Source organism: Oncorhynchus tshawytscha, linkage group LG10 (assembly GCF_018296145.1).
Source record: "Oncorhynchus tshawytscha isolate Ot180627B linkage group LG10, Otsh_v2.0, whole genome shotgun sequence".
NCBI lineage: Eukaryota > Metazoa > Chordata > Actinopteri > Salmoniformes > Salmonidae > Oncorhynchus > Oncorhynchus tshawytscha.
The window spans coordinates 57,458,646-57,485,752 of record NC_056438.1 but is presented as its reverse complement, the minus strand read 5'-3'; positions in this window follow the sequence as shown (position 1 = coordinate 57,485,752).

Below are 27,107 nucleotides of genomic sequence, written 5' to 3'. Positions count from 1 at the left end.
ATAATGGAAATTATCTGTGTGCCCCAATTGCATCATGGTTTATTACTAGAAATGTACCTGTCTCCACACTGATTTGTTTACAACGTTAGAGCTGGTGAAATTAAATCTGTCTCTATGTAGAGGAATGCGGATGAGAATGCTTCCCAGAGAACAGAAATGTAGAGATAAGAGGAGTGGAGCCTTTTTTTTCGTAAAGCCTTTTTTAGTTTTTCAAATCGGTCACTGTGGTGGGATTAACCTCTTACAGCTACCCACACCTTTTTTCAATTTCCGCCTGAAGACATACCCAAATCTAACTGCCCGTAGCTCAGGCTCAGAACCAAGGATATGCATACGTTTTTTCATTTTTATTGTTGTATCATCATCTTTAAAATGAACAAGACAACACAAACATTCAGATAGAATGATGGGGACAATTTCAGTGAAAAACATAAGAGGGCAACAGTACTTGTGCAAAGTTTCAGAACAATAACTTGAAAATGAGTGTGCTTTATGACATTTATCATGAAGTCACCCAGGTGTCCCACACAAGTTACCCAAATGTACCCAAGTGGCCAAATTGGTGAAGTTATACATTTTGAATGGAATAACTATATACAAAATACCAAAATGGTATTCTAACACACCCCCCCCACCCCCCAACAGAATGGAGAAAAAACATGAAAAAAACATATACATTTATAAAATAACACTTTCGATATTTGGAAGACCCTCAGTCCTCTACACAATAGTGTGCTGCTGATGCCAGGTGCCATAGCAGTCTCTTTCTGATGTAAAGCAGAGGGTGTTCCAAATATCGAAGCATGTGGTGCAGGTGATGGGGGACTTCAATTTGCAAAGAACACAGCAATACCTCCATGCTGTGCCCTTTTGGCCCTGAGGCACATCCATGCCTGCAGAAATACATTTGGGCAGATGAACACCACTTCTGGCAGGAGCTGGATGAACCAGCTTCAGTGGGGGATGGACACCTTGGCACTGGGGGCTCCCATTCGGAGTCAGTGTCACTGTGAAAGAAAATGGTCAGTTAGAATAGTTTCACATATGAGCCCTGTATCAACAGGTATGATAAACAGATACCTATAGAGTACAGGGAACATAAGGTTGAATATATTATTATAGACCTGCTAGATCTACTGTCTCTATTATATTATGACATATCAGCTAGATCTACTGTCTTTATTATATTACAACAGACCAGCTGTATCTACTGTCTCCATTTCACTTTGGCCATTGTTGTGGGCCTGCCCTCCCCTCAACAGCCTCAAATAGGTTATTTCATGTGGGGGTGGGGTGGGGCGGCAGACACACGCATCTCACATTTTATTACATTACATTTTTATATATTGCTACTAAAATGTAAAAAAAATCACAAATAATATTTTATATTATTAATTTCAAATAACGGCATTAGCATGAGAAGAACTTACCAGTCCAAAACGATGTCCTCTCCATTCAAAAAATATTCCTCCATTTGGGAATCGCTAAATGAATCGTCCTCCAACAATCTCTGTCTCACTTTCCCGATCAATTTCTTCCAAAATTGTGTGTACATCTGTATATCTAGACTTAGACTTAGCTTTCCCTGACTTAGTCGCCATACTGATTGATATATAAACAGCTAAAGATGCACTTTACCAAAACAACGCTGTGCGTAACATGCGTTGCTTCTTCCGGTATGAAACTTCAATGGCGAATGACCCTCTTTACGCCGGAGTTTACTACATGGGTTGGTCTTCCAACACATAAACATTACATATTGCCGTTTACCTCAGCTCATTGGCTATCTACCCAGCTAGATTTCAAGACGATCAGTGGTCATTGGGCTAAAATACAGTCAATCAACGAAACAGCCATCCTATCATTGGTGCACAATGATGTCATTACTTGTTGTCTTCAAATCGGTTTCTTTCAGTCAATACGTCCCACGAAATGACCCATCGCGTTTGGTTGTGTTACAAACAAACCAGTTGATTACAATGAAACCAAACATGACTGGAAAAGTCAGGTTTAGTGTGTGTATTTACATCAAATGTGTCGTCGAAAATGGAATAAGACGGAATTCACGACTCAAGCGGTTCACAAAATGTTTCGTGTTAGGCTATAAAAATTGATTTTATCAAACAAAAGACCATTCATTGTGTAACAAGGAGCATTGGGATTGCAAACAGAGGAAGATCGTCAAAGGTAAACAATTTATTTTATTGCAGTTTGTTATTTTGTTACACCTGTGCTGGTTGAAATAGTTTTTTTTTTTATGGGGCTCTATCCTCAGATAATCGCATCGTATTCTTTCGCAGTAAATCCTTTTTTAAATCTGACAACACAGTTGGATTAGCAAGATTATAGGCTTTCGAATCATGTGAGACACTTGTATTTTCATGAATGTTTAATATGACTATTTATGTAGCGATGACCTTATGTTGTCGCAGAGAGGTTAACAAGAAGTGTATCTTTCAAATGGTGTAAAATACTTGTATGTTTGAGACATTTTAATTATGAGATTTCTGTTGTTTGAATTTGGTGCCCTGCACTTTCACTGGCTGTTGTCATATCGATCCCGGTAGCAGGATCTAAGCCTTAACCAACAGTGCAGTTCAAGAAGAGTTAAGAAAATATTTACCAAATAAACTAAATATAAAATAATACAAAATAATAAAAAGTAAACAATAACGAGGCTATATACAGGGGGCACCGGTACCGAGTGTCATGCATAGGTGTAATAGGTGGCAGGGAAGTCAGGCGCAGGAGAGTCAAATGGAGTGAAAAATTGAGTCTTTTAATAAAGTCCACGGAGTATGCTCCATAACACTAAATGTACATAAACAAACAAACATGGGTACGAGGACCCAACGCGCACCTATACAACAATCACACTACACTGACAATAAAACAATCTCTGACAAAGACATGAGGGGAAACAGAGGGTTAAATACACAACAGGCAATGAATGGGATTGAAAACAGGTGTGTGGGAAGACAAGACAAAACCAATGGAAAATGAAAAAAGGATCAATGATGGCTAGAAGACCGGTGACGTCGAACGCCGAGCACCGCCCGAACAAGGAGAGGCAATGACTTCGGCAGAAGTCGTGACACCGAGTCAGTATGCGGAGGTACAGGTTAGTTGAGGTAATTTGTACATGTAGGTAGGGGTGAAGTGACTATGCATAGATAATAAACAGCGCGTAGCAGGAGTGTACATAACTCAATGTAATAGTCTGGTGGCCATTTGATTAATTGTCCAGCAGTCTTATGGCTTGGGGGTAGAAGCTGTTAAGGAGCCTTTTGGTCCTAAAGTGGCCCTCCAGTACCGCTTGCCGTGCGGTAGCAGAGAAAACATGACTTGGGTGACTGTCTATGACTTGGGTGACTGGAGTCTCTGGCAATTTTATGGGCTTCCCTCTGACACCTCCTATTATATAGGTCCTGGATGCAGGAGTGTTTGGACCATGATATTTAGTTGGTGATGTGAACATCAAGGAACTTGAAACTCTCGACCCGCTCCACTACAGCTGCGTCGATATTAATAGGGGCCTGATCGGCCCGCCTCTTCCGTTAGTGCACAATCTGCTCTTTTGTATTGCTCACATTGAGGGAGAGGTTGTTGTCCTGGCACCACACTGCCAGTTCTCTGACCTCCTCCCTATAGGCTGTCTCATCATTGTTGGTGATCAGGCCTACCAAATCAAATCAAATCAAATCAAATTTTATTTGTCACATACACATGGTTAGCAGATGTTAATGCGAGTGTAGCGAAATGCTTGTGCTTCTAGTTCCGACAATGCAGTAATAACGAGCAAGTAATCTAACTAACAATTCCAAAAAAAACTACTGTCATACACAGTGTAAGGGGATAAAGAATATGTACATAAGGATATATGAATGAGTGATGGTACAGAGCAGCATAGGCAAGATACAGTAGATGATATCAAGTACAGTATATACATATGAGATAAGTATGTAAACCAAGTGGCATAGTTAAAGTGGCTAGTGATACATGTATTACATAAGGATGCAGTCGATGATATAGAGTACAGTATCAACGTATGCATATGAGATGAACAATGTAGGGTAAGTAACATTATATAAGGTAGCATTGTTTAAAGTGGCTAGTGATATATTTACATCATTTCCCATCAATTCCCATGATTAAAGTGGCTGGAGTAGAGTCAGTGTCATTGACAGTGTGTTGGCAGTAGCCACTCAATGTTAGTGGTGGCTGTTTAACAGTCTGATGGCCTTGAGATAGAAGCTGTTTTTCAGTCTCTCGGTCCCAGCTTTGATGCACCTGTACTGACCTCGCCTTCTGGATGGCAGCGGGGTGAACAGGCAGTGGCTCGGGTGGTTGGTGTCCTTGATGATCTTTATGGCCTTCCTGTAGCATCGGGTGGTGTAGGTGTCCTGGAGGGCAGGTAGTTTGCCCCCGGTGATGCGTTGTGCAGACCTCACTACCCTCTGGAGAGCCTTACGGTTGAGGGCGGTGCAGTTGCCATACCAGGCGGTGATACAGCCCGCCAGGATGCTCTCGATTGTGCATCTGTAGAAGTTTGTGAGTGCTTTTGGTGACAAGCCGAATTTCTTCAGCCTCCTGAGGTTGAAGAGGCGCTGCTGCGCCTTCCTCACGATGCTGTCTGTGTGAGTGGACCAATTCAGTTTGACCAATACCACTGTTGTGTCATCAGCAAACTTAATGATGGTGTTGGAGTCGTGTCTGGCCATGCAGTCGTGGGTGAACAGGGAGTACAGGAGGGGATTAAGTACATACCCCTGAGGGGCCCCAGTGTTGAGCATCAGCGTGGCAGACATGTTGTTGCCTACCCTTACCACCTGGGGGTGGCCCGTCAGGAAATTCAGGATCCAGTTGCAGAGGGAGGGTCCTTAGCTTAGGGATGAGCTTCGAGGGCACTATGGTGTTGAACGCTGAGCTGTAGTCAATGAGCTGTAGTCAGCATTCTCACATAGGTGTTCCTTTGGTCCAGGTGGGAAAGGGCAGTGTGGAGTGCGATTGAGATTGCATCATCTGTGGATCTGTTGGGGTGGTATGCGAATTAGAGTGGGTCTAGGGTATCCGGGAGGATGCTGTTGATGTGAGCTATGACCAGCCTTTTTTAAAGCACTATATGGCTACTCACGTGAGTGCTATCATTTCGGAAGGTTACCTTCACTTCCTTGGGCACAGGGACTATGGTGGTCTGCTTGAAACATGTAGGTATTACAGACTCAGTCAGGGAGAGGTTGAAGATATCATTGAAGACATTTGCCAGTTGGTCCGCGCATGCTTTGAGTACATGTCCTGGTAACCCATCTGGCCTCGCGGCTTTGTGAAAGTTTAAAGGTCTTGCTCACATCGGCTACTGAGAGCATTATCACACAGTCATTCAGAATAGCTGGTGCTCTCGTGCATGCTTCAGTCTTGCTTGCCTCGAAAAAAAAGCATAAAAGGCATTTAGCTCATCTGGTAGGCTCGTGTCACTGGGCAGCTCGCGTCTGGGTTTACGTTTGTAGTCCGTAATAGTTTTCAAGCCCTGCCACATCCAACGAGCGTCAGAGCCGGTGTATCTAAACTGAGGCTCAAGTTTGTGGGTAGTAAGCACTGAAAGTTGAGATAGTATAGAGATTCCTCCTCTCAAGCTGTTTCTGTCTATATTGCCCTCATGAAATCAGGGTAGAGAGGAAAAGGTGGTGCATTGTCAAGATGGCGCCGGAGAAGATGGCTAACGTTTTACATGCTCCTTACCAATTGTGCTATTTTTTATTTTTTTTGCATTGTTTGTCATTTATTTTTTAACTTATTTTGCACATGATGTTGCTGCTACCGTCTACTATGACCAAAAATAACTTCTGGACATCAGAATAGCGATTACTTACCACGAACTGGAAGAAGCTTTTTCTTTTAACGAGTCCGACGAGAAGGATATACTGCTCTCCCGGGACCAGGCCCAAATCCCCATCATTTGCAAGAAGAAAAGAAAGAAGGAAAAGAGAATGCAGATCGGGCTGCCTTCTGAGAATCTGTAGGCTAGCGAGTAAAGTCCCCCTGCCATCCGCCCTGAGAATCTGTAGGCTAGCGAGTAAACTCCCACTGCCATCCGTCCTACTTGCGAACATGCAATCATTGGAAAATATTCTCTCTGCATTCTCTTTCCCTGCCACATACAACGAGCGTCAGAGCCGGTGTAGTAGGATTCAATCTTAATCCTGTATTGACACACTGCTTGTTTAATGGTTCGTCTGAGGGCATAGTGAGATTTCTTATAAGAGTCCAGGTTAGTGTCCCGTTTCTTGAAAGCGGAAGCTCTAGCCTTTAGCTCGATGCGGATGTTGCATGGCTTCTGGTTGGGATATGTATGTACGGTCACTGTGGGGACGACGTTGTCAATTTTATTTTCCAATGATTGCATGTTTGCAAGTAGGACGGATGGCAGTGGGAGTTTACTCGCTAGTCTACAGATTCGATCTGCATTCTCTTTTCCTTCTTTATTTTCTTCATGCAAATGACGGGGATTTTGGCCTGTCCCAGATTTACATTTACAATGTTAGGCTGGCACACCAGGTCCCAAAGTGGTGGGTGCTTTGACTATCTTTTTAATGTTTTTGTGACAATAAAATCAAAATTTAAAAAACATCCCTGCTGAAAAGTGCTGAGGCAAATGCCTGCTCGCCATACGTTTGCTGGCGGCCCTGGTCCAGATGTCTACTACACAAATTGGTTACAGAAATATTGCCGCTGCAGCCTGTTTCACCAGTCATCAGTGACCATATGTGGGATAAGTCAAAACACATTGACAATATATTACAGGTTTTCCTGTCTTAAGCTTATACGCTTATTCAAGCTTCACCAATGTGCTGAGCTTGGAATACAAAGAATCCTTGGAGAAATGTTACAATATTGTGTGTCCTTTGGATGAAGGTCATCAACTTTGAAGGGAAGTAAAATGCATCTCTAAAGGGGCCTTATAAATTCCGTATTTAGAAAATAAACAAATGCAGGACCTTACTGTTTTGTGTATAGCTGAAAGTGGCTTACTCTCTTATTTAGAGGTCACAGTCACTGTCTTGAGCACAGCCTCCTAAAGTCACGTACTGCATGTAACTCTTTCAACCAACACGTATTTTTGTGTATGAGATGCATTAAAAAGTGACAACTCATGACTCAATATTCTAAGTTTAAGTTCATTGCTATTTCCTGACTACCTGAGGACATGCCTACCTCCATTCCCATGCAGAGTCAACAAGTGTACATTTTTGAAAAATGCAATACATGGTGAAGATGGCATCTCTCCTCCCCTGACCCTTTAGACCTGACCTCAGTCTGCCTGCCTGTCAGTCTATCAGGTCTGGCTAGGTCAGAGGGTGGGGTCTCCTCTCTACTCTAATCTCCTCTCTGCCATGGTGTAAAGAGAGGGAGGTTCTCAGAACATTATTACAGAGAAGCCAGTGTTATCAGCTGACTGGGGGAGAGGGAGCATGGGGAGAGGGAGCATGGGGAGAGGGAGCATGGGGAGAGGGAGCATGGGGAGAGGGAGCATGGGAAGAGGGAGCATGGGGAGAGGGAGCATGGGAAGAGGGAGCATGGCTAGTGAGACTAGTACTTTAACTGTACCAAACTCTACCAAACTCTACCAAACTCTACCAAACTCTGCCAAATGCAACTGGTTTGAATATCTTTTTAACAAAATGAACAAGCTCTGATTTCATGTCAAAATGTTAGATTATCAGAGGTAACGACACTGAAACAGGCACATAGTTAGCCCATTAGAATGGAACTTTCATTTCCTTTATTTTACACTGCAGCCATTGACTTCATGCATGCCCTTGAGAGAGGTGTGTTTGAAAAGCTGACAAACATCACTTCACACCTGGTCCTGTACTCAAAATTAGCTTCTAATGAACCACAACATTTGTCTTTTTTTACCAATAAACATACCAAATCAACAACATAGACAACAAGCAAAAGACTGTGTTTTAGCTAATTAGCTTCCGTGGGGTTTGAAACTTAATTGTTTTTAACCGAAATCCCTCTGTGCCTGGACACAGGGGAGGGTTAGGTGATGTGTATTCTACTTCTTGTTGTGTAATGCATGTGCAAGCGTCATCATTACATTATCCTACACAACAGCACACATTATCGTAGCACCATCCAATAACATCATAAGGTATTATCCTAATAATACAAATTCTGCATTATCTTCAAGATGATAGGGACCTTTTGGAATAGCAAACCATTTGGAGTTTTGGTGGGGAGCTGAGAGAGTTCCCTTGCTCTACAGTATGTGAATTATAGTCTCTCTCTCTTTAGAGTTGGCAGGGTGCTCAGGAAGAATTCCCTTTGGATGGCCCAGAAGGAGAGGATCCCTCATTAGAAGAACACTGTGGTTGTGTGAGCCTTTGTCAGACAATAAAAGGAGCATTGATGGGGCCTCTGTCATTCTGTCTGTCTGCCCTGCTCTCCAAGCCTGGCTGGCACTGGGATGCCCTGAGAGTGTCACTGTGAATCAACACACTTGACCACATTCAGCATGATGGATGGATGGATGGACAAGTGAGACCCCCGAGCAAGGCAGACGAAAAATGCCCTCCATAACCCCTCCCCGCTGTGCTCTCGCTCTTTATCTCTCTCTCTCTCTCTCTCTCTCTCTCTCTCTCTCTCCCTCTCTCGTTCTCTCTCTTTCTCTCTCCCCCCCCTCTCTTTCTCTATCAATCACACACTTTCACCAACATGGCTCAGTGAAGATGGTAGCCATGGCAACTGCAGGTTCATATTTCATCATGAGTCGAAGAAGTGGGAAAAAACTTTTCACAGGACCTGCAATAACAGGATTATTGTTCTACTGTAAACAACAGATTTGTGGTGTAGCTTGCAGGTATAGCTGCAATGTAATTTATAAACTTAACACTGGTTTTGTAACCTAATTTTACAGACATGTCTATCCAATATCTAGTTATAATCAACCATTCATCCTTATCAAGATCCCCAGTTGTGGACTAGTAATCACCCATTCCTCTCCTCATCATATTCCTGTGTTTCTCACCAATTATTAGTGACTTCATACATCTTTATGAATGCGTATGTTCATTTCTATCTGTTCTATCTTCATTCTAGGATACATGACAGGCGTTCTCCAGAGGCATGGTTGTGACCTGATTTACAGATGACCAGTTTAAAGACATAACTTAATAGCTATACAGCACAACATTTAGCTGGGACTATAGTAGGTCTGCTAGATAATAGTACTATCATTTTTTTACAGCATCAGATCTCAGTTAAGGCAAGTAAATGTATTCTAATATGTTCATCATTCACAGACCCATTGGACCTGATTGCCAAGTAAACATACTGGGTAACGAAGACTTGAAGAGTACAGTTAGTCACAAACAGCCTGTGGTTTTTGCATGTGGTTTTATTATTATTATTTTTTACAACTGACCTTGGTTTACCTTGGATCCCAGTTGTCTCTTGCAGCTGTATTATACATTCTGTATTCTGTGCATGGCGGAACAGATGATCAATTCACAGAAAATGAATATGATCTACTTTAAACTTGATTAAGTGCTTTTTTGTTCTTTTCAACCATTTCCCAGTTCCTACTATACAGTCCAGTCCTTTAAACCATTATCCTCTTATGATTTCACAGGAAATTGGATTGTTGTGCTGCAATCTCACAGGGCCCTTGAATGTGACACTGGTGGCAGAGGCTGCAGTGTGCAGCTGATGAGGGGGTGTGGTAAGGGTTTGATAGGGGTCAGGGTCCACACATGTGTTCCTGGTTGGGCTGCTCACCAGATCACCAGACACGAATAGTACTCTGAGCCTATGCAGCTGGAGACTTCCTGTGATTTACTGCCTCTGGCCAGTGGTCACCCATAATGCTCCTTTCTATAGAACTCAATCGGCTTCAACATTCTACTCTATTCTGTCATCTTTACATGATGTTATTCCTACTATCAACAACCTTGACAGAATATAAACATTACGTGTTCCCACTATAAAAGCTTACGGGGCTAGTTCCAACATGCACCATAAACCATATTAATCCTAGTTGTTCATGCAGATATTAATTGTGAAATTAATTAGGCTAGTTGAGTTGAACCCTACAACCTTGGGGAAATCATCACCTGCTCTGAGTGCTTTTGAAGGTGATGACATTAGCAGGTAACAACAATAAATCAGCCAATGTTAATACAAGAGGTCGATCCACTCACATGGTTGCGAAGATGACATACGCTACTGTACACGGGCAGAAATTTGAAAAGAGTGGTACTGGGTTGGATTGATCAGATACCGTGAACTACTGTGAAGTAATCTTTCTTATCTTTCACATCAAGTGATCCATCCATGCAGAAAAAGATGAAGAAGAAGCGTATCTGGTAATAGTTCTGATTTATCAACATAATAAGGCCTAAATTGGAGGCCATTATGTAACATGGGGCTGACACTTAGAAGCCAAGTCATTTCTGTGTGATCGTACTGTAATTGCCCCATGTTCTGGGAAATGTATTCCCTTGGCTGTCCAGAGATGATATACTCCAGCTAAAACAAGGTTCAGACATATTCTACCTCTCAATGACCTCTCAGTGACCTTACTGTTGTTCCAGACTGGCAGTTGATGGTTTACAATCTATCTCAACTATGTCCCCCTAGACCCAGTAGTGTGATCTGTAACTTTTACGATGTCGGAAATATAAACTGTTATGAAAGCATTGCACTGACTGTAAGCACCTCCTCACCAAGGGAGCTAAAATACGTTACAGTACAGTGAAAACAGGGGAAGATCATCCGTCATTGAGAGAGGTCAGCTTTCCTATAGGAGTAGCTGTAATTTGGAATATACTGTAAGGGTGCTGTATCTAAAGTAGATGTGTTTTAGGAGTTCTCACGATGAAATTCATCTAGAGCCCAAAAGGTAATAGAGATTAATAGCATATTCTACATATTACATAACCATGCAGTCTCTAAGAGGAAGTTAATGCATTTCATTAACTAAAATAGCTTCCTAACAAAGAGGAATTTGACAAACAAGAATTTTGCTAGGACTGTCTGGGAGTGGTCTTGAGTGTGGAGGGGAAAACTGAAAACAAGCTGTTGTTGGCAGAGGAACCGTCTTTCTTATTGGTCTATTAACTAATTTACCGCCTGATGATGTAACCAAGCAGGTCAAAACTCCATCACACCACAACAGACTGAAATGTTGGTCTTTCCAAGCAACTTTTACATTAAAGGGCATTAGCATAATTTTCTAAGGACGTAGGGAGATGACGTGGAAACCAGCCACTAGCGACGTAACCATCTGCCTCTGATTCAAAAGGTTGCAATTTCGAAACGAGCGATATTAAGTTGTTATTTTGATTTTTGTTTTAAGCTTATCCCAAACCTTAACCCTTCGGAGTTACTGTTAACAGTCTGCCTCTGATTACAAAGGTTGCAAATTCGAATTGAGCAATAGAAAGTTGTTTTGGAGATTGTTTTAAGCCTATCCCAAACCTTAACCATCTGCCTCTGATTCTAAAGGCTGCAAATTCGAATCGAGGGATAGAAAGTATTTAAAATTATATATTTTGTAAGCCTATCCCAAACCTTAACCCTTCGGAGTTACTGTGCACAGTCTGCCTCTGATTCCAAAGGCTGCAAGTTCAAATCAAGCGATAGAAAGTAGATGTTGAGATTTTTGTTTTAAGCCTACCCCAAACCTTAACCCTTACCTTAACCATTCGGAGTTAATGCCTAACCTTAACGTTATACACTTTGAAATTTGAAATTTTCAACAACTTCGAAATGTGATGTTTGATATATATATATGAACGTCTAATTCTGACGTGAGTCTGTGAGAGCTAGCTGAATGTCAACAATTTCACAGTATTATTCCATAGTGTGGAAATGTATATAAAACACAGCAAAATCATGTCTTTGACTGCACTGGGCCTTTAAAGAGGTCAGTTCTAGGTCTCAAGAGTATTATGTATTTTACTATCAGAAATTGAGTTAACAAAGGAAAGAAAAGTTCCCAAAAATGGCTTGTCCTGTGTTCAAAGGTTTTACTTTTTCAAGATTAGTCAGGCATTTTACTTAACTTTGAATGTAAAAGATAGTCAATCTGATATGTACTCTAAGAAAATGCATTCATGTCCTATTTATTCCATAATATCTCTTCTTGCCAAGTGGCACAATAACTTTAAGAGATACGCCAAATATATACTTATTGTTTCATTATGACGGGGCGGCAGGGTAGCCTAGTGGTTAGAGCGTTGGACTAGTTCAAATCCCTGAGCCGACAAGGTACAAATCTGTCATTCTGCCCCTGAACAGGCAGTTAACCCACTGTTCCTAGGCTGTCATTGAAAATAAGAATTTGTTCTTAACTGACTTGCCTAGTTAATGACACCACCGCTCATGCCCCATGGGTGGCAACCCTGGATATGGGAGTGGGTTAACATTAGTATGTGAATTCAAGATAACGTTGAGACATCCTTGTTACATAAACTGATCCCATAGACAAGGCCACAAAGGGCAGGCCAGCAGACTGCGAGTTCAGGATACAGGGGCTACGTGTGGACATGTAAGGTTTCCCTCAGTCAGACAGACCACCACACACTCCCCACCCACTTCCCCCATGTTGGGTGTGTTATCCTGCAGTGGCCATGCAGACAACTGTAGCCCTGTGGCACACTATCTATCGATCAAACATTATGGACTTGGGCCTTCGCTGTCTTTCTCTTCCTTTCCTTTCTCTCCTCTCTCTTTCATTTATCCCTCTCTTGCTCATACATGATACATGATACATGTCATCAATGAGACATGCGCACCCGTCTGGTACACAGAGCATCCATTTTTAAGAGGTATCCACTTACATATACAGTGGGGCAAAAAAGTATTTAGTCAGCCACCAATTGTGCAAGTTCTCCCACTTAAAAAGATGAGAGAGGCCTGTAATTTTCATCATAGGTACACTTCAACTATGACAGACAAAATGAGAAAGAAATCCAGAAAATCACATTGTAGGATTCTTTATTTATTTATTTGCAAATTATGGTGGAAAATAAGTATTTGGTCACGTACAAACAAGGAAGATTTCTGGCTCTCACAGACCTGTAACTTCTTCTTCAAGAGGCTCCTCTGTCCTCTACTCGTTACCTTTATTAATGGCACCTGTTTGAACTTGTTATCAGTATAAAAGACACCTGTCCACAACCTCAAACAGTCACACTCCAAACTCCACTGTGGCCAAGACCAATGAACTGTCAAAGGACACCAGAAACAAAATTGTAGACCTGCACCAGGCTGGGAAGACTGAATTTGCAATAGGTAAGCAGCTTGGTTTGGAGAAATCAACTGTGGGACCCAAGACCACTGATAATCTCCCTCGATCTGGGACTCAAAATGATCACAAGAACGGTGAGCAAAAATCCCAGAACCACACGGGGGGAACTTGTGAATGGGGGGGATCTAGTGAAGCTAAGGTAACTGAGCTAAACGACTACCGCCCCGAAGCACTCACTTCCGTCATCATGAAGTGCTTTGAGAGACTAGTCAAGGACCATATTACCTCCACCCTACCTGAAACCCTAGACCCACTCCAATTTGCTTACCGCCCAAATAGGTCCACAGACGATGCAATCTCAACCACACTGCACACTGCCCTAACCCATCTGGACAAGAGGAATACCTATGTGAGAATGCTGTAGGGTAGGGTAGGCAACAACATTTCCACCCCGCTGATCCTCAACACTGGGGCCCCACAAGGGTGCGTTCTGAGCCCTCTCCTGTACTCCCTGTTCACCCAACTCAACTCAATCATCAAGTTTGCGGACGACACAACAGTGGTAGGCTTGATTACCAACAACGACGAGACGGCCTACAGGGAGGAGGTGAGGGCCCTCGGAGTGTGGTGTCAGGAAAATAACCTCACACTCAAAGTCAACAAAACTAAGGAGATGATTGTGGACTTCAGGAAACAGCAGAGGGAACGCCCCCCTATCCACATTGATGGAACAGTAGTGGAGAGGGTAGTAAGTTTTAAGTTCCTCGGCGTACACATCACAGACAAACTGAATTGGTCCACCCACACAGACAGCATTGTGAAGAAGGCGCAGCAGCGCCTCTTCAACCTCAGGAGGCTGAAGAAATTTGGCTTGTCACCAAAAGCACTCACACACTTCTACAGATGCACAATCGAGAGCATCCTGTCGGGCTGTATCACCGCCTGGTACGGCAACTGCTCCGCCCACAACCGTAAGGCTCTCCAGAGGGTAGTGAGGTCTGCACAACGCATCACCGGGGGCAAACTACCTGCCCTCCAGGACACCTACAACATCCGATGTCACAGGAAGGCCATAAAGATCATCAAGGACAACAACCACCCGAGCCACTGCCTGTTCACCCCGCTATCATCCAGAAGGTGAGGTCAGTACAAGTGCATCAAAGCTGGGACCGAGAGACTGAAAAACAGCTTCTATCTCAAGGCCATCAGACTGTTAAACAGCCACCACTAACATTGAGTGGCTGCTGCCAACACACTGACTCAACTCCAGCCACTTTAATAATGGGAATTGATGGGAAATGATGTAAAATATATCACTAGCCACTTTAAACAATGCTACCTAATATAATGTTTACATACCCTACATTATTCAGCTCATATATATGTATATACTGTACTCTATATCATCTACTGCATCTTTATGTAATACATGTCTCACTAGCCACTTTAACTATGCCACTTTGTTTACATACTCATCTCATATCTATATACTGCACTCAATACCATCTACTGTATCTTGCCTATGCCGCTCTGTACCATCACTCACTCATATATCTTTATGTACATATTCTTTATCCCCTTACACTTGTGTCTATAAGGTAGTAGTTTTGGAATTGTTAGCTAGATTACTTGTTGGTTATTACTGCATTGTCGGAACTAGAAGCACAAGCATTTCGCTACACTCGCATTAACATCTGCTAACCATATGTGACATATCAAATTTGATTTGAATGACCTGCAGAGAGCTGGGACCAAAGTAACAAAGCCTGCCATCAGTAACACACTACGCCGCCAGGGACTCAAATCCTGCAGTGCCAGACGTGTCCCCCTGCTTAAGCCGGTACATGTCCAGGCCCATCTGAAGTTTGCTAGAGAGCATTTGGATGATCCAGAAGAAGATTGGGAGAATGTCATATGGTCAGATGAAACCAAAATATAACTTTTTGGTAAAAACTCAACTCGTTGTGTTTGGAGGACAAAGAATGCTGAGTTGCATCCAAAGAACATTATACCTACTGTGAAGCATGGGGTGGAAACATCATGCTTTGGGGCTGTTTTTCTGCAAAGGGACCAGGACGACTGATCCGTGTAAAGGAAAGAATGAATGGGGCCTTGTATCGTGAGATTTTGAGTGAAAACCTCCTTCTATCAGCAAGGGCATTGGAGATGAAATGTGGCTGGGTCTTTCAGCATGACAATGATCCCAAACACACCCCCCGGGCAACAAAGGAGTGGCTTCGTAAGAAGCATTTCAAGGTCCTGGAGTGGCCTAGCCAGTCTCCAGATCTCAACCCCATAGAAAATCTTTGGAGGGAGTTGAAAGTCTGTGTTGCCCAGCAACAGCCCCAAAACATCACTGCTCTAGAGGAGATCTGCATGGAGGAATGGGCCAAAATACCAGCAACAGTGTGTGAAAAACTTGTGAAGATTTACAGAAAACGTTTGACCTCTGTCATTGCCAACAAAGGGTATATAACAAAGTATTAAGATAAACTTTTGTTATTGACCAAATACTTATTTTCCACCATAATTTGCAAATAAATTCATAAAAAATCCTATAATGTCATTTTCTGGATTTTTTTTCTAATTTTGTCTGTCATAGTTGAAGTGTACCTATGATGAAAATTACAGGCCTCTCTCATCTTTTTAAGTGGGAGAACTTGCACAATTAGTGGCTGACTAAATACGTTTTTGCCCCACTGTACACTACCTTTCAAAAGTTTGGGGTCACTTAGAAATGTCCTTGTTTTTGAAAGAAAAGCAAATTTTTGAGTCCATTAAAATAACAACAAATCGATCAGAAATAAATAATTAATAAATAAATAATAATAATAATAATAAATAAAGTGTAGACATTGTTAATGTTGTAAATGACTATTGTAGCTGGAAAAGGCAGATTTCTTTAATGGAATATCTATATAGGTGTACAGAGGCCCATTATCAGCATCCATCACTCCTGTGTTCCAATGGCACGTTACCCGCAAAACACCAGTGTCAACATCAACAGTGAAGAGGTGACTCCGGGATTCTGGCCTTCTAGGCAGAGTTGCAAAGAAAAAGCCATATCTCAGACTGGCCAATAAAAAAAAAGATTAAGATGAGCAAAATAACACAGACGCTGGACAGAGGAACTCTGCCTAGAAGGCCAGCATCCCGGAGTCACCTCTTCACTGTTGATGTTGAGACTGATGTTTTGTGGGTACTATTTAATGAAGCTGCCAGTTGAGGACTTGTTAGGGGTCTGTTTCTCAAACTAGAGACTAATAGACTTGTCCTCTTGCTCAGTTGTGCACCGGGGCCTCCCACTCCTCTTTCGATTCTGGTTAGAGCCAGTTTCCGCTGTTCTGTGAAGGGAGTAGTACACAGTGTTGTACAAGTTCTTCAGTTTCTTGGCAATTTCTCACATGGAATATCCTTCATTTCACAGAACAAGAATAGACTGACGAGTTTCAGAGGAAAGTTCTTTGTTTCTGGCCCTTTTGAGCCTGAAATCAAACACACAAATGCTGATGCTCCAGATACTCAACTCGTCTCAAGAAGGCCAGTTTTATTGCTTCTTTAATCAGACCAACAGTTTTCAGCTGTGCTAACATAATTGCAAAAGGGTTTTCTAATGATCAATTAGCCTTTTTCAAATGATAAACCTGGATTAGCTAACACAATGTGCCATTGGAACACAGGACTGATGGTTGCTGATAATGGGCCTCTGTGTGATATTTAGATATTCCATAGAAAATCTGCCGTTTCCAGCTACAATACTCATTTACAACATTAAAAATGTCTACACTGTATTTCTGATCAATTGATGTTATTTTAATGGACCAAAAATGTGCTTTTCTTTCAAAATCAAGGATATTTCTAAGTGACCCCAAACCTTTGAATGGTAGTGTAGGACTGGACTTCTGTGTCCTTCCCCAGACAGTGCTCTTTCCCTTGTAAATTGTGCGAAGACTGTTGCTACAGTACATTTCTAACTGTGCAATCACAATATGAATAGGAGCAGAATGCATTATTCACACAGATGTGGCCTCCCCATTGCTTAGCAACACCAACACTGCATTTGCAGGACCATGTTAGACTCCGATCTACACGCTACTTGAGTGATTCTGCAATTAGTATAATCACTTGGATGAGAAAAGTCAATACCAAGATCTATGAAATGTGTTATACATCATACAATATTCATGTTTCTTGAATACTAATTATGCACCACCGGTAAATGAAAAGTTTATTTCCAACACGCTGTATCCACAAATTTTTCACATTTGTTTTTTCAACAGAAATGATTGCTTATGCATACCTTCATGTATGTGTAAAATATTACTGTTCTTAGATTTTTTATTCATAGATTTTAGATGTGTATGAAAATGTGTTTTCTTGCAAAATGCTATTCACTGAGTGTACAAAACATAAGGAACACCTTCCTAATATTGAGTTGCACCCCCTTTTACCCTCAGAACATCCTCAATTTGTTGGGGGGCATGGACTCTACAAGGTGTTGCAAGCGCTCCACAGGGATGCTGGCCCATGTTGACTCTTATGCGTCCCACAGTTGTGTCAAGTTGGCTGAATGGGTGGTGGAGCATTCTTGATACACACGGGACACAGTTGAGCATGAAAAAAACAGCAGCGTTGCAGTTCTTGACCCACACAAACCGGTGCGCCTGGCACCTACTACCATACCCCGTTCAAAGGCACTTAAATCTTTTGTCTTGCCCATTCACCTTCTGAGTGGCACACATACGCAATCCAGGAAAATCCTTCTTTAACCTGTTTCCTTCCCTTCATCTACGCTGATTGAAGTAGATTTAACAAGTAATATCAATAAGGGATCATAGCTTTCACCTGTATTCACCTGATCAGTCTTTGTCATGGAAAGAGCAGGTGTTCTTAACGTTTTGTGTAGTCAGTATGTAGTCAGTGTGTAGTCAGTGTGCTGTGGTACTATCTGGATGGTTTCCTGCTGTTCACCAGATGATAGTGTAATACCTGGCACTACTACTTATTTCTCTGAGAGTGATGTGGATATGTAGCATTTAGCAAAAAACATTAACCTTTATTTAACTAGGCAAGTCTGTTAAGAACAAATTCTTATTTTCAATGACGGCCTAGGAACAGTGGGTTAACTGCCTGTTCAGGGGCAGAACAACAGATTTGTACCTTGTCAGCTCAGGGGATTTGAATTTGCAACCTTCCGGTCACTAGTCCAACGCTTTAACCACTAGGCTACCCTGCCGCCCCCTACCCTGCCGCAGCAGATAGTGAAAAAACACATAATTTCTTTAAACAATTAAAGTTAATTTATCAACATTTCAGAAAATTGACACAGAGCATTTTGGAATGAAACTCTTCAAATATATAGGCAATGCCACGTATCGGACAATAAGATTAGAGTATGTCTATGGTACAATATCACGAGGAAAGGTCACGTCAAGATAAAGAAAAAATAACCTCACTTTAATGTGTACAGTACTAATATTGACATTATGATAATCAGGTGCAGAAATACAAACAGGTTAAGATATCACAAGATGCCAGACTTTAAGGTGAGAGCAGTCTTCAACTAAACCAATGCATCATTTTACATTTACATGCCACATTGTTCTTAAACCCCTATTTCAGGATTTTCTCAAATGGAGGGAACTGATGTTCAAATCTAAGGTAGTCAACCCTTTAAAAATATTTTACTAAAGTGATTATTAATAATTTGCTCACAATGTTATTTCCCTTCATTAAATTAATTAACACCAATTTACACATTGGATTTAGACTCAACAAATTATCAATGGAATCATCAAATTGACGACATACTAAATTATTGGCTAACTTTTTTCTTTAATGTAGACCCCTACCCCGATAACAGGTTGCCACTGCAGAGAATGTTCTAGGTCCTTGTATATCTTTGTAATCAGTGATTTTCAATGTGATAACACCAAAAGCCATAAAACTGAGGGTCACACATTATGCTAGAACATTTGTATTTATTTAAATAGCCTTCTTTGTTTTTACAATATACAGTGGCTTCAGAAAATATTCCGACCCCTTCACTTTTTCCACATTTTGGTACAGTAGGTTACAGCCTTATTCTAAAATATATTAAATAGTTTTTCCCCCTCATCAATCTACACACAATACCCCATAATGACAAACCAAAAACAGGATTTTATAAATGTTTGCTAATTTATAAAATATAAAAACGTAAATATCACTTTTACATAAGTATTAATTTCCTTTACTCAGTACTTTGTTGAAGCACCTTTGGCAGTGATTACAACCTCAACTCTTCTTGGGTATGACGCTACAAGCTTGGCACACCTCTATTTGGGGAGTTTCTCCCTTTCTTCTCTGCAGATCCTCACAAGCTCTGTCAGGTTGGATGGGGAGTGTTGCTGCACAGCTCTTTTCAGGTCTCTCCAGCGATGTTCATTTGGGTTCAAGTCCAGGCTCTGGCTGGGCCACTCATGGACAGTCATAGACTTGTCCCGAAGCCACTCCTGCATTGTCTTGGCTGTGTGCTTAGGGTTGTTGTCCTGTTGGAAGGTGAACCTGTGGAGCAGGTTTTCATCAAGAATCTCTCTGTACTCTGCTCCGTTCATCTTTGCCACGATCCTGACTAGTCTTCCACCACCATGCTTCACCGTATGGATGGTACCAGGTTTCCTCCAGAAGTGATGCTTTGCATTCAGGCCAAATAGTTCAATCTTGGTTTCATCAGACCAGAGAATCTTGCTTCTCATGGTATAAGAGTCCTTTAGGTGTCTAATGGCAAACTCCAAGCGAGGTCTGGCCACTCTACCATAAAGGTCTGATAGGTGGAGGGCTGCAGAGATGGTTGTCCTTCTGTAAGGTTCTCCCATCTCTACAGAGGAACTCTAACCATCAGGTTCTTGGTCAACTCCTTGACCAAATCCCTTCTCCCCCGATTGCTCAGTTTGGCTTGGGCGGCCAACTCTAGGAAAAGTATTGGCAGTTCCAAATTTCTTCCATTTAAGAATGATGGAGGCCACTGTGTTCTTTGGGACATTCAATGCTGCAAATATTTTTTGGTACCCTTCCCCAGATCTGTGCCTCGACACAATCCTGTCTCGGAGCTCTACAGACAATTCAATTCCTTCGACTTTATGGTTTGGTTTTTGCTCTGACATGCACTGTCAACTGTGGGACTTTATATTGACAGGTGTGTGCCTTTCTAAATCATGTCCAATCAACTGAATTTACCACAGGTGGACTCCAATCAGCTTGTAGAAAAATCTCAGTGGTGATCAATGGGAACAGGATGCACCTGAGCTCAATTTCAAGTCTCATAGCAAAAGGTCTGAATACTTATGTAAATAAGGTATTTCTGTTTTTTTTATTTTTTTTTATACATTTGCAAAAATGTCTTAAAATACCTGTTTTTGCTTTGTCATTGTAGGGTATTATGAGTAGGATTTTTAAAAAATGTATCCATTTTAGAATAAAGCTGTAATGTAACAAAATGTGGAAAAGGTTTTCAAGCGAATTTATATAAATCAGGAAGCTCATCTGCATTTCCTGCAGTGAAGGAAAATTCTCAGCAACAAAATATCAAAAGAAGTACATCTGTACTTAAAACAATGTATAAACAAAGTTTTGCATTACAAAAGGACTTGCATTATGTTTTGTGATTGATAAAGAATTCGATATAAACAAAAACATGTATGATATTGAACTATTTATCATTTTAGTGTGTGTTTCATGGTTGCAAAGGCAAGGGCAAGGAACGCAAATGCCACAACAGTTCAAAAACGACCTGCCTACAATTCAGTCCAAAACTGTGAGATGAAGATGGTTTGATCATACACCTGATTCTCCCATGTGTTGAGGCCATGGATGGTATCAAAATCTAAAACGGCATATTTTAATGTATACTCTTGTTTGACACTACATTAGTCTAACGCTGTCAAACGTTTTGGACTGTCACCAATTTGATTGTTACTTTTTATTGTATCTAATGTCCCCATCTTGTGGCTACTTTGTGCACTGGTTTTATGAGCGTTTAGAAATCATCATGAAACCCTCTAGTGTCCTCTTGTGGTTCAATTCTGACAACACAGTTTGGTTTTCTGCAGGTAAAGGGAGTTTTTCCTGAAGAGATTTCATGGTGAGGAAAAACTCTTGGTCCTACTTATGACAATTCTGTGGAATAGGACCCAGGATGCCAGAACTCTGTTCCAGAACAAGATGTATTTTATTTCTCCACACACAGCCTGAAGTGTTACGCCGAACAAAAATATAAACGAAACATGCAACAATTTCAACAAATGAACTCAGCAGAACTCAGAGTTTTCAGTTCATATGAGGAAATCAGTCAATTGAAATACATTCATTAGGCTCTAATCTATGGATTTCACATGACTGGATACCCATATGATATGCATACTGTATGTTGGTCACAGATACCAAAACAAAAGTAGGGGCATAGATCAGAAAACCAGTTAGTATTTGATGAAACCACTATTTGCCTCATGCAGCGTGACACATAAAGTTGATCAGGCTGTTGGTTGTGGCCTGTGGAATTTGTGGCCTGTTTCCCAAGTTGCTGGATATTGGCTGAAACTGGAACTCGCTGTTGTACACGTCGACCCACAGCATCCCAAACCGCAGCTTATGCCTGCTCATACCATAACCCTCCCTGTTGACATCAGCAAACTGCTGGCCCACACGACGCCACATACACTGCCATTTGCCCGGTACAGCTGAAGTTGTGAAAAGCACACTTCTCCTGCATTCCAGTGACCATCGAAGGTAAGCATTTTACCACTGAAGTTGGTTGTGATGCCGAACTGCAGTCAGGTCAAGACCCTGGGTAGGACGACATTGAAGCAGAAGAGCTTCCCAGAGACGACTTATGACAGTTTGTGCAGAAATTCTTCGATTTCGTCAGCTGTCCGGGTGGCTGGTCTCACACAATCCCGCAGTTGGGCCAGAAGTGGAGTTCCTGGGCTGGCGTGGTTACACATGGTCTGTACATGTGAGGCCGGTTGGATGTACTGCCAAGTCCTCTAAAATGACATTGGAGGCGGCTTATGATAAGTGAAACGCTCATTACGGAAGTGGTCAGATGACCCGGATGCTACGCTACAGGACCATTTTGCTAGCACAGACTGGAATAAGTTCAGGGATTCATCCAATGGCATTGAGGAGTATACCACCTCATTCATTGGCTTCATCAATAAGTGCATCGACGACGTCGTCCCAACAGTGACCGTGCGTACATATCCCAACCAGAAGCCATGGATTACAGGCAACATCCGCATTGAGCTAAAGTCTATAGCTGTTAAATCAGCTTCTTGATATGCCGCACCTGTCAGATGGATGGATTATCTTGGCAGAGGAGAAATGTTCACTAACAGGGATGTAAACAAATTTGTTCACAAAATTTGAGAGAAATAAGCTTGTTGTGCATATGGAACATTTATTGGATCATTTATTTCAGCTCATGAAACATGGGACCAACACTTTACATGTTGCGTTTATATTTTGTTCAGTATGTATGCACATTGTCATAATGATACAATTACACTTATGTCTTTGAATTCAGACATGTATTGTTCTTGTACCTACTTATTGAAGTTATTGTATAGGCCAAATAACAAGCAACATATTTGTATCATAACATATTGTTTCATGTAGTAATGTTATTCTAAATGTGTTCATAATTCAATAATTCATCGATTTTAATGTATTCACCCACTCATATCTTTTGATTGATTTAGACCGGTTAGCCACACACAGTGCAAGCGCTCTATTGTACTAGAGTGGAATGAAAGAACTGGCAATCTGCCCCATACCTCACAGGGAGACTATATTCCCACAATTGTCAATTTCATGGTTGATGGATTATAATTACTAGGCAGGAGACAAAAAGTGAAACATGATCTGAGCTGAGAGGGACACCTTTGGCCTCTAGGCCTGCCGCTCACTGATTTGTCTGTGTGTTCTCCCCATCAGTGGTGTGATGGTATGATCTGGGTGAAATCTTGACACTTCAGACACAGGCATGCTCAGATAGTCCTGCTTGCAGAGTGTGAGAGCAGGGTCAAAAACATAGATCGGTGTCCATAGATCGGCTCTGGATTCTCTGGTTCGCTGTAAAAATCACTCATTTGTAAAATGTAAGGGGTAGAACATGATTTCCAACAGATCACTGCCAATAGGAAATCCCACACAGAACCATCGTCACATAGTATATGAGCCTTGCACAGTGCTACAGAGGCATGACACTCATATGCAGTTGATCCTATCATACACTAGATGGTGGAGTCTTTCTGCCTAAGTATGTAGAGCAGGTGAGACCATGGCTCATATCCACAAACCGTCTCAGAGTAGGAGTGCTGATATAGGATCTGTCCATATCATCTTATTTACTATGATCTAAAAGGCTAAACAGATTCTAGATCAGCTCTCCTACTCTAAGATGCTTTGTGGATACGGGCCCTGAGTGGTGGTTGTGAAGAACACTCCAAAAATATTTGTATAGTACATTTTTGGTGTTGGTGACACATTTTTGGTGTTGGTGAGAGACAGATTGATTGATTTAGCAGAGTGGCACAACTCAATGGGTGATCATGTTTTAAAATCGAAAATATATTTCAGAGAATTTGTCATACAAGTCATCGTTTAGTTTTACACAATATTTGAAAATTCATTTCAGTTTCTGATTGATTACACATAAAACCACTTGGATGAATCACACAATATAGTATTACACAAATGCAATATACAATATTCCGATCTGTTGTCTATGTTCCATTTATTGCAAACCTGTCTCCTCTTGCTCTGAGCCACCCTGAGAACACAGTGTGGTGGCCTGCTGGTGGAGGTAGATAAGGTTTAGTATTCAGAGGGATTTGGGAGGCAGACTGAACAAGCTCTGCTGATCCATTGTGGAGATTGAATCAGGTGTTGGGATTTAACACAACACTTGAACATCAGTACAATCCTCCAGTGACGTCTTTAGACTGTGCGTTTCTGTATAATTGTGACACAAGTGTACTGCTTTTAACAAGTCTGTCTGGTGGCAGCTTCCTGAATGTCTTTCTTTAACAGGTTGAATAAATGGTTACTTCAATGTGCTAAAAGGATTCTGGACAATGCCTTTGATAAAGTTCCACTTTTATGTATGCTCAGTCATTGTGGTATGCTGGTGGTGTATTACAGTATTTCCACAAAATGAAAAAGGTAAAGCTAAGACCACAAAACCGCAAGGGAAATTCTACAAACAACAGACAATTATGTTCTTCATCGAAGTACCAAATAGTATTCATGCATCCTCAGTTAAACCTTCATAAGCACCCTGACCACTATGCAGATGACAAGGTGAACCCTTGGGTTGGGGTCGCTTCAATTTATATTCCTGTCAATTCAGAAAGTAAACAAAATTCCAATTCCACATGTTCCTCATTGAAGATAATTGGAATTTCTTATTACATTTTTTTTTTCTCCCCAATTCCATGATATCCGGTTACAATTACAATCTTGTCTCATCGCTGAAACTCCTCAGCAGGCTTGGGAGAGGCGAAGGTCGAGTCATGCATCCTCCGCAACATGACATGCTTCCCCCGCAACATGACACGCCAAATCGTGCTTCTTAACACCCGCCCGCTGAACCCGGAAGCCAGCTTCACCAATGAGCCAGAGAAAACACAGTTCAACTGATGACCGAAGTGAGCCTTCCCTCCACAAGGAGTCTCTAGAGCGCAATGAGCCAAGTTAAGCCCCAGGCCAATGACCCAGGCAACGCTGGGACAATTGTGCATCGCCCTATGGGACTCTAGATATTAGATATATCTAGAGTCCCATAGATATTAGATATTTTTGTCAGATGTTACTATGCTATAATTACAAGCATTTCATATTTTTCAAAGGCTTTAATTGACAATTACATGAAGTTGATGCAAAGAGTCAATATTTACTGTGTTGACCCTTCTTTTTCAAGACCTCTGCAATCATCGCTGCAATGCTGTCAATTAACTTCTGGGCCACATCCTGACTGAAGGCAGCCCATTCTTGCATAATCAATGCTTGGAGTTTGTCAGAATTTGTGGATTTTTGTTTGTCCACCCGCCTCTTGAGGATTGACCACAAGTTCTCAATGGGATTAAGGTCTGGGGAGTTTCCTGGCCATGGACCCAATATATCGATATTTTGTTCCCTGAGCCACTTAGTTATCCCTTTTGCCTTATAGCAAGGTGCTCCATCATGCTGGAAACGGCATTGTTCGTCACCAAACTATTCCTGGATGGTTGGGAGAAGTTGCTCTCAGAGGATGTGTTGGTACCATTATTTTTTCATGGATGTGTTCTTAGGCAACATTGTGAGTGAGCCCATTCCATTGGCTGAGAAGCAACCCCACACATGAATGGTTTCAGGATGCTTTACTGTTGGCATGACACAGGACTGATGGTAGCGCTCACCTTGTCTTCTCTGGACAAGCTTTTTTCAGGATGCCCCAAACAATCGGAAAAGGGATTCATCAGAGAAAATTACTTTACCCCAGTCAACAGCAGTCCAATCCCTGTACATTTTGCAGTAAACGAGAGAATCACTGACATTATGTCAGGTGATCCTTTTGTGGCAGGGCTGAATTGCAGTGGAAATGATTTTTGGGGATTCAGTTAATTTGCATGGCAAAGAGGGACTTTGCAATTAATTGCAATTCATCTGATCACTCTTCATAACATTCTGGTGTATATGCAAATTGCCATCATACAAACTGAGGCAGCAGACTTTGTGAAAATTAATATTTGTGTCATTCTCAAAACTTTTGGCCATGACTGTACTTCCTGAATTGACTGGAATTGAAATGGAATTGACCCCAACCCTGGTAGGAACCCTCAAAAAGAGGCTGTAGTTCCCTTGGGGATGTCACCTGCTGTGGGAACAAAGGGAACAATACTGCTGTGATGCATGTTTTACATCCAACTCTCTCTCTACATTCTCTAACCACACGTTCAATATTTACCATTCTGGAAGAGACAGCCTAACGATTGAACATAGACATACCACCAACCCCCAATCCCTTTTACCATATCCCATATGCTCAGTACGTCGGGTAGTGCGTTATTTTTGATTGCCCTACTACAGCAAGCTGACACAAACTCCAAGATAGCGCACTGTACAGTGTAACTGTAACTAGATGTCATATATTTTTACTGACATAGCTATCTGAGACAAATTCAACATAGTGGAAGTTTATATTTTCCTCCTGCTAGGTTAGTTCACATTAGAAAAGAAAAAGTTTAAAAGAACACTTTGGGTTTTATGTTTGATGAGGGAACTTTTATGTTTAGCCTCTGATTAGCTGTATAATATAATCCAATTCAATTCCCAGACGTTCAGTTGGGGTGAAAAACTGCCTCGCTCCAAAATCTGCAGGCACTCGCTGTCACTACACACCACACAGAACCCCACTAGTAATATGACTTTGCCACCAGGAAATAACCCTGATGTGAAACTTTCTTCAGTCGTCCTTTAGGGCTAGTGGGGGCCCAATAATTAGTCATTAGCATTGAGACAGATAGCTGAGCGTGATGATAGTCTCACTCTCATTTCCCAATCGCAGAATCTGCCATGGAATTTAATTATGCCTACATGAGGCCTAATGGAGCTTCCGTCTGAGCACATACTGAAAGTAATTAAAATGTAACTGAGACATGCTTAAAAGTTAATCACATATATCAGGACTTCATCCTAAATGTATCATGGATAAAAAAGCAAGTCACGGAAGGTGGTTCAGATGTGGGGTGTCAGAAAGAGAATATTAAATTAGAGGAAGAAATGGTGCAGTCAACAGTGAACTTAGGCTATCCAATATCTGCACTACATC